Below are 14,841 nucleotides of genomic sequence, written 5' to 3'. Positions count from 1 at the left end.
GGACGACTGGCTCCCCCCCCCCCCCCCCCTCCGGGCATGGGCCCTGGCAGGGGAGCTCTCTGCAGGCTGCGTGCCTTGGACAAGCCAGGGCAGCCATATGCCACCAACCTCGTGGGGAGCGGGGCACAGGCCACCCCAGCGGCCAGATGCTCCGGGGCCAGTTGGTGCCTCAAAGGCATTTCCTCTAGGAAACGGAGCCACGGGGCCCCTCCCCTCCCTCCCCTCTCTTCCTCCCTCCCTCCTGCCCCCGCCTCCCTTTCAGCTCCAGAGTCAAGGGTTTCAGGGCTGTGTCAGCAAGGGGCCTTCTGTACTGTCCTTCTGGCACAGGGCACTGTGGCCCGGAATGGACATCTGGTCTGCCTTGACCCCCACAGCCAGGGCATCTGTGGCCCCACGGAACTCAGTGGCAAGGACAGCCGGAACCAGGGAAAGGCCACGCTCCCCTGCGTGCCTGCCAAGTGCGAGAACATCCCTAGCAAAGGCCTGCCTGGCACTGCCCTTGCCACGGGGGCTTCCTGAGGACGACCCCCCCCCCCCCGGGGGCCTGTCATGCCCGGGCTCCCCCTGCCAGGTGATGTCTGCTCAGGCTGAGGGACGGAGGGAAGGAGGGAGGGAGGGGGAGGGGCATTGGCCAGAACTGGTGGTGTCGCGGCCAGCGGGATCTCGCGCCTGAGGACGGTAGGGGGCGGAGGGCGGCCCCAACCCCTGGCCCACCATGTGCCCTCCTGGCTGGCAGGGCCATCCAGCTTGCTCCGTAGAAGTCGGATCTACAGACTTGGGCAGAGGGAGAAGGCTGAGGCTGCTTCATTTTACAGGTGGGAAAACTGAGGCCCCGCGAGGGGCATGCAGTGTGTTGCCCTGTGGCCTTGATTGCATCTGCGTCGATCTTATCCTGGGCGCAGGGCTGGCCTCGGCATCACTCACCCCCTCTTACTGAGGAGGGACTGGGGGGTGCAGAAGCGAGGTGTCACGTTCACGTTCTCCTGCTTAAGCCGGTTCTCTGGCCCTGGCTGGTGCAGATCTGAGTCGGAGACCGACTCCCCTCTGCCGCGGATGGAAAATAAGCCTGACGAAGCAGGGCTGAGGGAAGGGGGCGCCCGGGATCAGGGACGACCCCCCTGCCCGAGGCAAGAAGCTTTGAGGCCCCAGTGGGGCTGAGGAGGGACTGCAGCCACCTGTGTCCCCGCTGTGCTGGTCGACAGAGTGGCACTTTTTTTCACCCAGGGTTTGGACCAAATCGTGAGGGCCACCCCCGCTCTCGTCTGCAGCCTCTGCCCCTGCCGGAGCTCCCTCCCTGCAGGCCCTTCCCTCCCTGCATGTTGACCCCTGGAAACCGGTGCAGGAGACCCGGCCTGGATACCGGTCAAGACCCAGGACCCCCCCTCCTCCCCCCACAGCATTCTGGTCCCTTCCAGGGCTGGGCGAGGTCCAGGTGGAGCGCCCGCCCGTACTGGGTAACTGTGGCCCCGGGACAGATAGGCCCAGGACTGTGGCCGAGGGGCAGAAGAGGGGTGCGGCCATCCCCAGGTCCCCTCCCACCGGGACTCAAGAGGGCGTCCTGGAGGAAGCGTTGTGGCCCCCAAAGCGGGAGAAGGCAGTGAGCTGCCCCAGGAAGCGAGGGCCTGTCTCGGGGGCCGGACCCGGTGCACCCCGGACGCCAGGCTGAGACGTTGGAACTTGTGAGCCACGGGGAAAGTGTCCATGGGCTCGGAGCCCAAGGCTGATGGGAGCACAGCCCAGCTTGCGGAAGCAGCTTTTCAGCAAGTGCCTCGGAGCTTTCTTGGAAACTGGCTGAGTGTAAATTATAAATAAACAAACGGGAGCTTCAGCAGGGCCGGTGGGCAGAGGGGAGAGGCTGGGGGCCGAGGTCCCCACGAGGGGCTGGCGCCCCCCAGAGCGGGAACCCGCCGCCCCTCCCCCACCCGGCCGCCGCATCCTCGGGGGGCTCCTGTGGGGAGCATGGCCGGGGGTCTGTGGCTCCTGGGAGCTGACTTTGGCCAGGCTTCCCGGGAGGCCCCGTGCAGACCCCAAGACGGGAGTGGAGAGCCCATCCGGCTGGCGCCACCCGGAGAGGTGCAGGCCTGAGTCTCCCTCGGACAAAAACAGGCCCCCGGTGGACACTCATCCGTGTGGGAGGTGTCTTACCAAATGTTTGAAAGGGAAAAAAAAAAATCCCATTTTCTTAGCTTTTTTTTTTCCTTTCTATTTTTTGATTATTTTTCTAGATGACTTCATTTCTAAGAAGGGTGTAGGGGAGAGAAGGAGGACAGAGGGAGGGAGGACATGGGCCCCGAGGAAGCCGAGGGACGAGGGACGGGAGCAGGGCTGGAGGGAGGACAGCGGGGTACCTGGGCCCCAGGGAGGAGCTGAGGCCTCTTCACCTTGGAGAAAGCAGGCGTCTGGTCCTCACTGTGGGTGCCCCACCCCCCGGCCCCCACCGCTGACCCCTCGTGGGCCTCCTGGCCAACTACGTGCCCGCCAGGCCCTGGGGCAGAGGTCAGCTCATCCAGCTGGGATTAGCGGGGGTCCTCGCTGGCTCATGGCCTCTGCCCGTGGACAGAGCCGAGAGGGGGTCCCCGCCCCCCGCTGAGGCCCCCTCGCCCCACACGCCACTTGGGACCCATGGGGCCCACTCCGGCTAGCCTAACCAGAAAGGAGGAGTTATCTCAGGATATCAGCAGGCTCAGAGAATCTTCTGGAGAGCCCAGTGGCTACATACCCAGGAGCAACACACAGCCCCGGGGCCCACACCGTGTGACGCCAGGCCGCGAAGGCCATCCTGCGGGGAAGTGACTGGGCGCGCTTTCCTTGGGTGCTCTATTGTGTGTCCATTGGGGCGCGTGTGGTCGTGGGAGCCTCTGTGGCTGCAGGGGCCCCACTCCTGCCCTAACGGGACGTCCTGGGCGGGGTGGGGAACCCGCGGCGAGGAGCAGGCACCCCGCGGCCCCCTTAGCTCACAAAGCGTGTTTCCAGCCCCAGATGCAGCCGCCGGGCTCCCAGGGGGGGGACCTGTCCCTGCCTCTGCCGGTGTCCCGGGTGCACCACCCGCGTCTGCCTCCCACTGCACGCGGCTGCTCCTGAGTCTGAGTCTCCGCCTCCCCCTGCCTTTCTCTTCCCACTGGGAACCCCTGACATTGGGTTTAGGGCCCACCCCGGCCCGGGATGAGCTCATCTCAAGACCCTTAACTTGGTTACCTCCACGGAGTTTTACTCCAAGTGAGGTCACATTCCGAGGTGCCAGGCGGACACATCTTTTAGGGGCCACCCCTCAATCGGCTGCAAGAGGCGCGAGACAGGGGCACAGAGCAGGGGGTGGGAGGGAGGGGAGCGTTGGGGCAGGAGGAGCCAGCTGTCCCCAGCCTGTCCAGGGGTGTGGGGCCATCTGACCTTCACGGAGGTATTTAAACCCTAAGGCCACCTGTGTCTGCCCACATGGGTTCTCCACTGAGGCCGGGGTGTCCCAACTTCCAGGTTCCATGAACACCCCATCCCAAGGGCTTCTGGCCCCCCTGTGCTTGGGAACCCCAGAGTCTGAGGCCAGCCTCTCTCGGGGGTCCCCGGGCCCCGTGCCAGACCCCCCCCTACCGCCCAGCTCCTCCCCCTTGAAGTCTGAGCCACCCCTCCTGACGGGACCCTTCCCGACCATGGAAGCGAACGCCCTCAGAGGTGGAGACCTCCAGGTGCACGGCCCGCACCAGAACATACACGCGTCTGTATACACGTTCGCTGCACGGTCTTGTCCCATCCTCAGGAGATACTGACCCCGCTCCGCAGACAAGGAGACGGCCCTGCAGGCAGATTGAATCCCCCAGGTTCCCACAGACAGACCGGAGATGAACCCAAGCCCACCCGGCCTGCAGCGCTCTCCCCTCACCGGGCTCAATCCACATCAGGGCTTGAATCCTCCTCAGAACAGGAAACTCACTCCCTAACAAAATGGCACCTTCTCCTGACAATCCCATGTCAGGGAGGCTTCCTTCCTTCACTGAGGGAAAGCTCGTCCTCATCCAAGTGACTTGGTCCAGGACAAATTTCTCCATTTCTTCCCTTTCTTGAGAAGTTGGGTTCTGCCCCTGCCCCACCCCTCACCCTCCCCAGGAGGGTTTCTGGCCTCTTGATGCTCAATCTACAACATCAAGGACATAAGGTCCTTGGGTCGTGGGACAGCTGTGGAGGGTGACTTTGGACAGGCGTCCCCCAGCACCATGCCCGGCTCAGGCAGAGCATGCCTGGTCTGGAGGTGACAGCATCTCTCCGCCCGGGACCAGAGCCCAGGGGTGAGGCCCGGTCATTTGGTCACCTTGGCCGCCTCGAGCCAGGAGCCACCCCGGGCACTGCCGGGCAGAGGCCGTCAGCCTGCCACAGCACAGCAGCGACGCCACACTTTGGAAAAGAAAAAGGGGGAAAAAAAAAAGGCAACCACCAGCCGAGAGGCTAACAGCTGAGCTGAGTCACGCCGGGCGGGCGGAGGCGGCTGCAGGGGCGGGTGGGGGCCGCCCAGGATGGGAGGGAGGCGAGAGGGGCACGGGGCCCACCTGGCACCCTCCCCTGGGCTTCTGGAGCCGGGCAGCCCTCCAGCGGGGTTGTGGGGCCTGGAGCCCAGGGGGTCGCGCTGAGCCCCGGCCTCCGTCCGGCTCCGCCCCTAACCTCCTCTTCCAGCCGGTGGGGTGATGCTGCCTCCCCTGCTACGGTGCCCATGAGACGGGTGGCCACGCTGCTAGGTGCTCAGGGCAGCCTCTGGCACACGACAGGGACAGAGCCGGGTCCCCAGCGTCCACTCACTGTCCTTATGAATGAGAAACCCTTGAGCTTTCCAGGGCAGGATGCTGGCGCTGGCCCAGGGGGCCTCCCCTGCCCCAGGCCCTCCCGGTGCCCGACAAGCGCAATCCCCAGGCCCTGGGTTGTCGCCTTGCCAACTTTTCCACACCTCCCCCATCCACAGCCCCACTGCCCCCCAGGGTCCAGGGCCCAGGGTCCAGCGGGCCTGGGGCAGCCAGGCCGGGCGGTTCTGCCTTCGCAGCACCCTGCCCAGCAGCCTGGCCCCCGTGACCTGACGGGACCCTCGGGGCACGACTCTGGCTGCAGCCAGCCGGGGCTGACATCAGGTCCCGCTCCGAGGAGTGGCCGGCAGCGTGACCTCACCTGACTGGCAGCGCTACCCTGACCCCTCTGGGAACCACGCCCACGTGCTCTGGCAGATCTGCCCAGCGTCCCCACCGCCCTCACCCCCTGGCGGGAGGGCCCCCGCAGACGGCAGGTGTCTGTTTGCCCAGGACACCCCTGTCCTGCTGAAGCTCCGGGCTTGGGAGCCTGAAGATGGTCACCAAGGCCCCGAGAGGGAAGGGACGTTCCTAAGGCCACCCTGCCCTGCCCGGTGCCCCCAGGACCCCGCCGCGTGCCTCCCCCCACGCTCAGGGCCCCTGCCATCCCAGCCCCCTCCCCCTCGCAAGCACTCCCCGCTCCCCCCCCCCCCCCCCCCCGCCGGCCTGCCTCTCCCGCCCCCACGCTCTGGCGGGAAGGGGTTCCTATGGCACCCCTTCCCCCGCACACACTTAGCTCACTGGCAGCCCATCTGCCCCGAGACACTGAGCGGCAGATGCCTCCATGCACAGCGGTGCCTGAAGCGAGGCGGCCCAGCGCCGGCAGGACGTGAGCACCGCCAGCCAGGCCTGGGGGCTCACGCTCCGCCTGGCTGAGGCGGGGGACCCACCCAGAAGGCCCACGGCCCACGGGGGGCGGGAGCCAGGGCGTGGGCGGGAATGGGAGCCGCCCTTGGGGCCCCCCCCCACACCCCCCCCCAGGGCTCCAGCAGCCTGGGAGCCGCTCCTGGCACACTTGGGGGCAGGGACCCGCAGCTCTCTGACTCCCCGGGGAAGGCCCAAGCTGTGGGGGGGCTGCTCCCCAGCCCCCAGCCGTTCCCCTCCCCAAGAAGGAGGCCGGCGGACCCCCCCCCCCCCCCGGGGAAAGACCCCACATAAGGGCCTGGCTGTGGGCTGGGGCTTGTGGGACGGGTTCTTCCTCTCAGCTCAGCTGGCTTCAGACCTGGGCCTGCCAGGCCCCAGGCCCAATTCTGGTGTCCCTCAGCCCCCTCTCTATCTCCAGTGACTTCCCCTACTAACGGCGGGGACACCTGGCCGAGTAGGGTCGGAGTCCCTGGGGCTGGGCCTCGAAGTGGTGGCCGTGGTTCCTGGACGCACCAACCGTTCCCAGGAGGCCTGCGGCCAGTTGGCAAAAAGCCTCGTTGCCATGGCAGCAGCCTCTAGCCCTGGGTCCGGGAGGAGGGGCCGGCTGAGGACCCCCAGAGCTCAGCCTGTGGCTCTGGCCCTGCCCTCCCCAGCCCCGGGAGCAGAGCTTCGTAGCCTGTGGGTGCCCAGCCAAGCCCTGGGGTGCCAGGCCCGCGTGGGGCGAGGGCCGCCGTGCCCCCAGCCGCCGATGTGGGCCGGCGCGCGCACTCTCCCATCCCCAATAGAGACAGAAGAGGCTGGCTAAGCCTGGAACTCTGGAGGCTCCGGCTTGACATTAGGTGGAATTTCCTGGTTCTGGAAAGAATGAGAACATTTCAGAGATCCGCACACAGGGCTGCAGGCTGCTGGCCTGTCTCGCTCGCGGCCTCGAGCGCACGTCCGTCCGTGTGAGGGGAGAGAGCTGCCGTGAGCCGGCCTGCCCCGGGGCAGAGGGATGGACAACTTGGCCTCTGAGGACCCACCCCATCGGCCAAGACCCAGAAGCCACGAAAACCCAAACTCACTCCCCCCCGCCGCTTTCCTCCTCTCCTCCCGGCGCCCCCGCAGTGTGGCACCAGCGTGCAGACACACACACACACGCACACGCACACGCCCCCGGGCCGCCTCTGCTCCCCTCACATCTTGCATTTGTTTTCCTTCGGCCGGGCTCGAATGGGGACGCGCTGCACTCACAATTGGCAGCTTCCTCCGATCCCCCCCACGGAGGTGCCATATGTCAGTGTCATGAATAAGCACGAGGCTCCCTGGCTGGGAGAGCTGGGAAGTGGCAGCTGCCAATCAGCGCTGAGCACACGGGGCGGGGGGGGGGGGGGGGCGATCGCTGGGTGGGGGTCAGCTCCACCAGAGGCGCAGGCCAGGTGTGGGGACCCCATGGGTGGGGACAGGGCTGGATGTGAAAGCAAGGTCACTGGTCCACATTCCCGGGGGGCCAGGGTGTGTTCCTGAAAACAGCAAAACCCAGAAGGCACCGTGACATCTGGTGGCCAGAGTCCCCAGACTCTGCCCCCGTGCCCTGCCTTGTCTGCCTGCCTGCCCACTGGCCAGCCCACACCACCTGCCCCAGGATGGCCCTTTCCTCCCAGGCCGCTTCCCTCATATTCCTCGTTCCTGTGCCTCTTCTGGGCTTGGGCTCCATCGGAGCCTCCCCCCAACCCTCCCCACCCCCCGCCACCGCCTCACCTGTGCGTAGCCTGCGGGGCAGAGATGGGGAGCCAAACTCTGCCAGCACCTGCCTGTGGGCCAAGCACAGAGTGAGGCGCGTCTGCCTGGGGCACTGTTTACTCTCCCAGCACTCAGGGAACCAGGGATTATTGGCCCCATTTACAGGCAAGAAAACTGAGGCCAGAAAGGTTTTAAGAAACTGTCTCCAAGTCCTACAGCTCAGAATGGCAGATGGCCTGCCGGTTCATTGCCAGAGGCCCTATATCTGTGTTGAACCTGGGAGCCCTCTGCCTGGTTGCCCCCCCCCCAGCCCCCACCCTGAGAGGCCTTCCCCTGGCCGCTCCTCCTGCACCTCCCCGCCCTGACCCCTGTAAAGTTAACCCTTCTCTCCTTCCCGCCCTGTGAACGCTCTTACCCATCTTGGAGCCTATAGAGATCACACAGATCACAGACCCCCGAATGCACGTTTGTCCCTCGAAGCTCTGCCCCACCCCCCACCGGAGGTGACCAGTCAAGGCCTGACCCAGCAGGTGGCTGTAAAACGAATGAATGATGGACAGACAGGCTGCAAGGCCAGGGCCATGCACCCAGGTTCCCCAGCGTGACTGCAGACGTGTGCATCCTGGGGAGGTGGAGGCCAGGCCCCGCCCACCCGGGTAGTGCAGGCCCCTTCCTTCATTCTGAGCCCTGCTGGAGGCGGAGGCAGGTGACTGCTGGGGATCGGATTAACCGCTCCAGGTTAATTGGCTGTCCCCCGCTACCAGCATGACAGATCCTGCTTGACATTTCCCTAGATAGTTAATTGATACCCAAGTAATTTGTCATGGAGACCTCGTTATATGCCAACTAGGTCCCCTAAGCCGTCAGCGTCTGTGCCCCAGAAACAAGATTGGCAAGTTAATAACGGAGCCTTAATCACGCTGTTTCCTGCTGGCATTGGAAGAGAATACCCAGAGACAGGATGGGGCGTCACTGGGCAGAGACGATGCTTTCTAGGGCCTTGGGAACAGAGTGTCCTGAGAGATCCCAGAGCCCCTGCACCTTCCTGAGAAGGTCCCTTCCCATTTCCCCAGCCAGGCGTGCCTTCTGGTGACCGTGTTCGGCCTGCTGAGGAACCCCCTTCCATAGGTGCACTGGGGCTGATTCCACTCCCTGGCTCCGGCAGGTATGTGGTGCCCCCAGAGTGAACTGACAAGTCCGTCTTTACCTAAGAGGGTTCGTGTTGCTTTCTGTCACATGTAAGCTGGAGGCTTCTCAGCTCAAACCCCTCTGGGCTCTTACCCCAGGATTCGAGCCCATCTGCAGAACCTGTGTGGGGTCTGATCAGGGGCCTGGACAGGAAGACAGCCTGGTGCAGAAAGGGGAGGCCTGGACAGAAGGCCAGGGCTGTCAGGGAAGGGGATTTTTCAGGACGGACGCAGTGTCTGGCCTCGGGAGAAGGGGAGCAGGGTGAGAGAGGAGTAAAAGTAGGGCAGAGGCTCCCTCAGCGTCCCAGACCAGCAAGCAGCACAGAGGGACGCCTCGGCATCGGCTTCAGCACCAAGGACAGCGGTGGCCTCATGGCCCAGAGGGGGGAGGGGGGCACAAGTTACTGGGGTGAGGGCAAGGGCGGGGTTGTAGCTCTCGTACACTTGTTCTCAAGAAGCCACTAGATGATGCACACCGTCAATACAAGGGAGCAGGCCCAAATAAAGGGCTTCAGAATCCACGAAGGAGGGGGATTCAGCACAGGAGAGACGAGGGTGGAGAGAGGTCCTTGGTGATGGATGTGTAGCAGGTGTACGAGGCAACCGGGACAGGTGGATATGGGAGGAATGGCTCTGAGTTAGTTGTCTTTTGCTGTGTAATAAATTATCCCAGAACAGGGGCGCCTGGGTGGCTCAGTCGGTTAAGAGTCTGACTTCGGCTCAGGTCATGATCTTGTGGTTCGTGAGTTTGAGCCCCACGTTGGGCTCTCTGCTGTCAGCACAGAGCCCGCTTCAGATCCTCTGTCCCCCTCTCTCTGCCCGTCCCCCAGTAGTGAACACACTGTCTCTCAAAAATTAAAAAAACAAGAATTTTAAAAATACGTAAAATTGTCCCAGAACAGGGGCGCCTGGGTGGCGCAGTCGGTTAAGCGTCCGACTTCAGTCAGGTCACGATCTCGCAGTCCGTGAGTTCGAGCCCCGCGTCGGGCTCTGGGCTGATGGCTCAGAGCCTGGAGCCTGTTTCCGATTCTGTGTCTCCCTCTCTCTCTGCCCCTCCCCCGTTCATGCTCTGTCTCTCCCTGTCCCAAAAATAAATAAACATTGAAAAAAAAAAATTGTCCCAGAACAAAGATCTATTGTCCCGCGTGGTTTCTCATGGAACCATCCTGGAGGCTGTCTACCACAGGCTCCAAGAAAGAAACCAGATTTATAGATGGTCTGATGTTTTTAACATACCAGAAAAGAGATTTATATTTTTGTTACAGGGTTTGGGGATGAATAAGTAATAGGTACACAGAAAATAAAGCAAACCCAAAACACGAGGCAGTTATTAAGTCCAGGAAAAACAAGAGGTTGTACAAGAAAAAAGATGTAATTACAATACGTTACTCAGCTGTGAGTAGTATGTGCAAAGAAATAATAATGCATACATTGAATTATGATTCAGCCAAAATGAGAAGATGGGTGGAAGAAAAGTGTGTGTGTGTGTGTGTGTGTGTGTGTGTGTGTGTGTGTGTGTGAACAAACTCTCAACAGCAGGAAGTGAGTGGATGATTTCCAAGTCTGAAAAAAAAGCAACGTTAGCACGTTATTTAGAAGTAAATACCAAAACAAACTAACTAAAATAACAAAATTTTGCCTCTGAGAAGGGGAAATCAGGAGAGACGGTGGGTCCGGAGCGAGCGGCTGGTTTTTCGCGGCAAGTCTTACAGAGATATTTGATTAAGCCACGGACATTTATGACTTTGGTGAAAAACCAAGTGGAATTCAAACAACTATAACGCAGACACACTCCAGCCTGCTCCATACTCCCGGGAACCCCAGGGAAGGGCGTAGGGAGCTGCCTCCTTTTTGGGGGGCAGCCCCCCCCACATCCTGGAGCCTGGTCTCCCTCCCCGCCCTCGCAGGGGCCCTCCGCTGGCTTCCCCCACTTCCCTCCCTCCACCTTGGACTCTTCGCCTGTCTCCTGCCTTCACTGTCCCCTTGTCCACTCTTCTGCCTGTTGGGCGGGGAACAATCAGACGGAGGGGGGCCCAGCCCTGCCCCCAGTGATGCCTGTGGTGGTGGGAAACCGCCAGAAGTCACTCCTGCTTCCTGGGGAGGTGAACTGGGGATACCGGGCTGTGCTCCATCATTTCCATGACACCTCGTCTAATTACCCAGCATGCTATTCATTTGGATGTCAGTGCTGCCGCATGCCTGGGCCTTTAATTAATAATTTGGTAAAACTCCATGCAGGGCCTGGCCAGGGTGGTGCAGCAGGGGCTGCTGGGGCCAGAACAAACCTGGAGTGGGTGGGCCAGGTCAGTGAGGCTCCCCTCCCCCAGCGAGTGCAGAAGGCTTGGGCTGGAACCCAGGTACCCTGGTTCCTTGTCCCCAGCCATTCCCACTGGGCCCTAAAGGCCCACCCAGGAGGAGGCAGGAAAACAGACCCTGAGGGGTACGTGCACACCAGTGACTGGGGCCTGAGTGGGGGGGATTGGCTTCACTGGAGCCCAGGCTGGTTTTTGGGCCCTGGAGGGTTGGGACCCCAGGAGCCTAGGAGGAGGGGTGAATGACAGTCAAAGGTGCCGAGAAGCCTGGCAGAAAACCGGGCTCACACAGGCCAATGTCTGCGGCCAGAGAGGTGTGGGGGTGGCTAGGGGAGGGAGTGCTCGGGGCAGGTTAGGACCTCCTCCCTGAGGGCCTGCTTTGGCCTGATCACAAAGGGCCACTCCCAGCCCTGGGTGTCCCCCGTTTCTGATTGCCCCAAGAGAGGGGAGGGTGCGCAGGCTGGGGTCCCCAAAGTGAAGAGACCTACAACGTCCAGGCCAACCCACCTCGTGGGAGCCTCTTACTCCCGGCCCTTGGGCAGGGTGCGGGCCTCGGGAAGGGGCACAGAGGCCGCCGGGTTAACAGGAAAGTCTATTTGGATCTGACTTGAATTATTGAGTGGCTCGGACTTATTCTTGGCTCTGGGGCAGGCCGTGGTCTGTGAAGATTGACATCGTCTCGGCCCTATTTTTAAGATTCCGTGGGAAGGAGCTGAGACACCACCACACGCAGGCCCCCACGTGCCCTCTGTGCTGGGGCCAGAGAGCTCCTGGGTGGGGGTGGGGTGGGCAGGACATGCCACCTGGGACCCCCTCCCCACACCCACCCCTGGGGCTGGCGGGTCCCCACCTCGGCCCCTCCACCTGAGCTCCCAGCCCGGCCCACCCCGGACCCCCGCACCCTGTTCCCCTAAGCCGACCCCCCTCTGAGAAGTGCTGGCTGTATCCACGCGGGCATCCCCAGGGGGAATGAGCTGTGCCTCTCCGTCTCGTCTCTGACCCGTGCTCGGTGCCCTGCTTGGCCGTGAGAAGGGCTGACGGGCCCACATTGCTGTGGGTTCTCTTCCTGCAGGCCCTTGTCACCCTGATATCAAAGCCAGACAAAGACATCACAAGAAAACTACAGACCAATAACCCTCACGAATACAGATCTAAATGTCCTCAGCTCAACACTAGCAAATCAAACCCAGCGGCATAGTAAAGGAACTGTACATCGTGACCGAGTGCAATTTATTCCAGAAATGCAGAACGGCTCAAAATGTGAAAATCGGCCCGTGTAACACACCACATTAACAGAATGAAGGAAAACAATCATTTCGATGGTTTCAATAAATCCAACACCTGTTCGTGATAAAGACACAGAGAAACTAGGAGCTCCTTCAACCCGATAAAGGGTGTCTGCGCCCGTCGCTGTGTGCGTGTGCATGCGTGTGCATGCGTGTAAGTGTGTGTGCCCGCCTGTGTGCACATGCAGGGAGAGACCAAGAGCTTTGTCCCTAAAGTCAGGAGCCAGACAAGGACGTCAGGAGCCAGAATAGCCACTTGTATTCAACGTTGTCCTGGAAGTTCCAGCTGGACCGTCAGGCCGGGACAAGGCGGAAAAGGCATTCAGATGGGAAAGGAGGAGGTAAAACCACCTCTCTCTGACGTGACGTGATCTTACGTGGAAAGCACCCTAAAGAATGTGTGTGCACACACGTGCATGTGCACACAAGCGGGCACACGCACACACAATTACAGCCAATGCATTACAGCACAGTTGCAAAATACAAGACACAAAAGCCAGATGTATTTCTTTTTTTTTTTTTTTAAATCTTTATTCATTTTTGAGAGAGCATGAGTGGGGGAGGGGCAGGGAGAGAGGGAGACACAGACTCTGAAACAGGCTCCAGGCTCCGAGCTGTCAGCACAGAGCCTGACGCGGGGCTCGAACCCACGGACCGCGAGATCGTGACCCGAGCCGAAGTCGGACGCTCAACCGACTGAGCCCCCCAGGCGCCCCGAAAACCTATACGCTCGTGTACACACTCGCAACGGATAATCCCAAAACAAAGCCGATAAAATAGCGTCAAACAGAATTTGACCAAAGGAGTGAAGGCTCGTACGCTGAAAACCACGGAAGGAAGTGGAAAGAAGTGGACAGAGGTGTCCGTGAAATCACTGCCCAGGCGCGGGACGGCAGGACCGCCGAGCGCCGCGAGGCGGTCGGCGCAGTGCCCGTCAGAACCCTTTTCTGCCCTTGTGCAGAAGTGGACGGCCGGCCCTGAAGGTGGCAAGGAACTGCCATACATAAACACTGACATATCATCAAAGTGGGTCCAGGATCTAGACGTAAGGGCTGAAGCCAAAGGACTCGCGGGACTTAGGCAGCAGCTCCTTAAATGTGACACCAGACGCACCAGCAGCACGTGAGCACAGACAGGCTGGACGTGTCACACGCCGTGGCGTCCGAGCACCGAAGGGCCCCTTCCGGGCCGGGGGAGAGCGGGTGCGTCCGCACGGGGTGGGGGACAGGGCCCGGGAGGAGCCTGGCAGCCATGTCTCCCGGAAAGACGTACAGAAGGCCAACCGTCACACCAGCAGGTGCCCCACGTCAGGTCAGAGCCACGAGACCCCGCCTCACGGCCATGAGGACAGCCAGCCGGCCACCCTGGAAGACAGCCTGGCCCTTCCCCAGAAAGGTAAACAAACACACAGCTGCCACGGGACCCAGAGCCCCCTCCCCGGTGCAGACCCGAGGTGATGCAAACGTAGCTCACACAGAGACTCGTACGTCGCTGTTCCTGAGGGCCCCGAACAGAGAGCCGGGTGCCGCGGGGGGCGGAGGCCGGTGGCGCTCTGTCCCTACAAGGGGGTAGCGCTTGGCCGTAGAGACGCGCCGCTTCACGGTGCGACGCGGGAGAACCTGGTGCTGAGAACATTGGGCCCGAGACCTGGCGGAAACCAGCGCAAGGGCCGCACGGCGTGCGACCCGGTGCCCCCGCTGCTGGGCCGGGCCCCTCTGGGGCGATGGAAAGCCCCGGAACTAGACGGCAGTGACGACGGCACAAGGTCTGAATACACGAGAAACCGTTTCGTACAACTTAAATGCGCTTGAAGTGGCAGCTTTGGTGTTGGGACTTGAATTTCAAAACATAAACGAGTCGGGTGAGTTGTCTGCAAGGTCCTCTCCGGGCTCTGGCCTGCTCTTTGCTGAGGGGAGGAGGCCGGGGTGGGGGACGCAGCCTCGCAGGTCACGCCCTCGGCCCGAGACCCGCCCGGCCCCTCTGGTCACCGGCGTCGTTCCCGCCCCTGTAGGAGGTGGGGGACGCCTGCAGGGCTGGGGCCGGGGTGCCCTCGTGTCCGCACGGGCCCAGGAGGCAGGGTCCTGCCTGTCCAGCCCCTGCAGGGCTCGCATATTCTGGGGACGCGGGGTGACATGAGGAGTTGGTGGGAGGGGAGGGCTCCTTCCTTCCTGTCTCTGCCTTTTCATGAGGAGCAATAGCACAGCCTTGCAGACAGATGGCTGTCAACCCCGGCCTCCACGGGCCCCACTTCGTGCGCTGTCACCCCGTTAAGGACTGTACCACGGCCACTCCACACAGGGGCACCAGTGTCCGGGGATGCTCGAGCTTGGCCCAAGGCCGGTTGGTAAGAGGCAGTGGGACCGGCCGGCTGTCCCCGGCCTTGGCTCCACACGCCTGGTCCTGATGGCTCCGGGCAGGGAAGGACCTGGAAGAAGTCAGGAGGGCAGCACGGGCGTAGCACCAGGCAGGCAGGGCCGAGAGCTTTGCTGTGGGTGGTGGAGGCCAGGCCTGCTCAGCCAGCCAGCTGGGGCTGGGTCCAGCTTGGCCACGCTGGCACAGTGCCACGTGCGTGCGGGCTGCTTCGGAGCCCTTGGCGGGCAGGCTGGGGCCCCATCCGAGGGCTACCGTTTCCCTTGTCCACGGGCCCCAG

General features: G+C 62.3%; 1 long non-coding RNA gene across 1 annotated transcript; it reads left to right on the top strand.

Moving 5' to 3' along the window:
* The first annotated feature begins 286 nt into the window (after positions 1-286).
* On the top strand, positions 287-12,707 carry LOC147574583 (uncharacterized). The gene is made up of 3 exons (XR_015244352.1): positions 287-815; positions 8,480-8,571; positions 11,978-12,707. It is a non-coding gene; the product is annotated as an uncharacterized LOC147574583 (long non-coding RNA).
* Positions 12,708-14,841: the final 2,134 nt, after the last annotated feature.

Source organism: Puma concolor, chromosome E1, assembly GCF_028749965.1.
Source record: "Puma concolor isolate L17-30 chromosome E1, mPumCon1.1.hap2, whole genome shotgun sequence".
NCBI lineage: Eukaryota > Metazoa > Chordata > Mammalia > Carnivora > Felidae > Puma > Puma concolor.
This window is presented reverse-complemented; position numbering and strand designations above follow the sequence as displayed.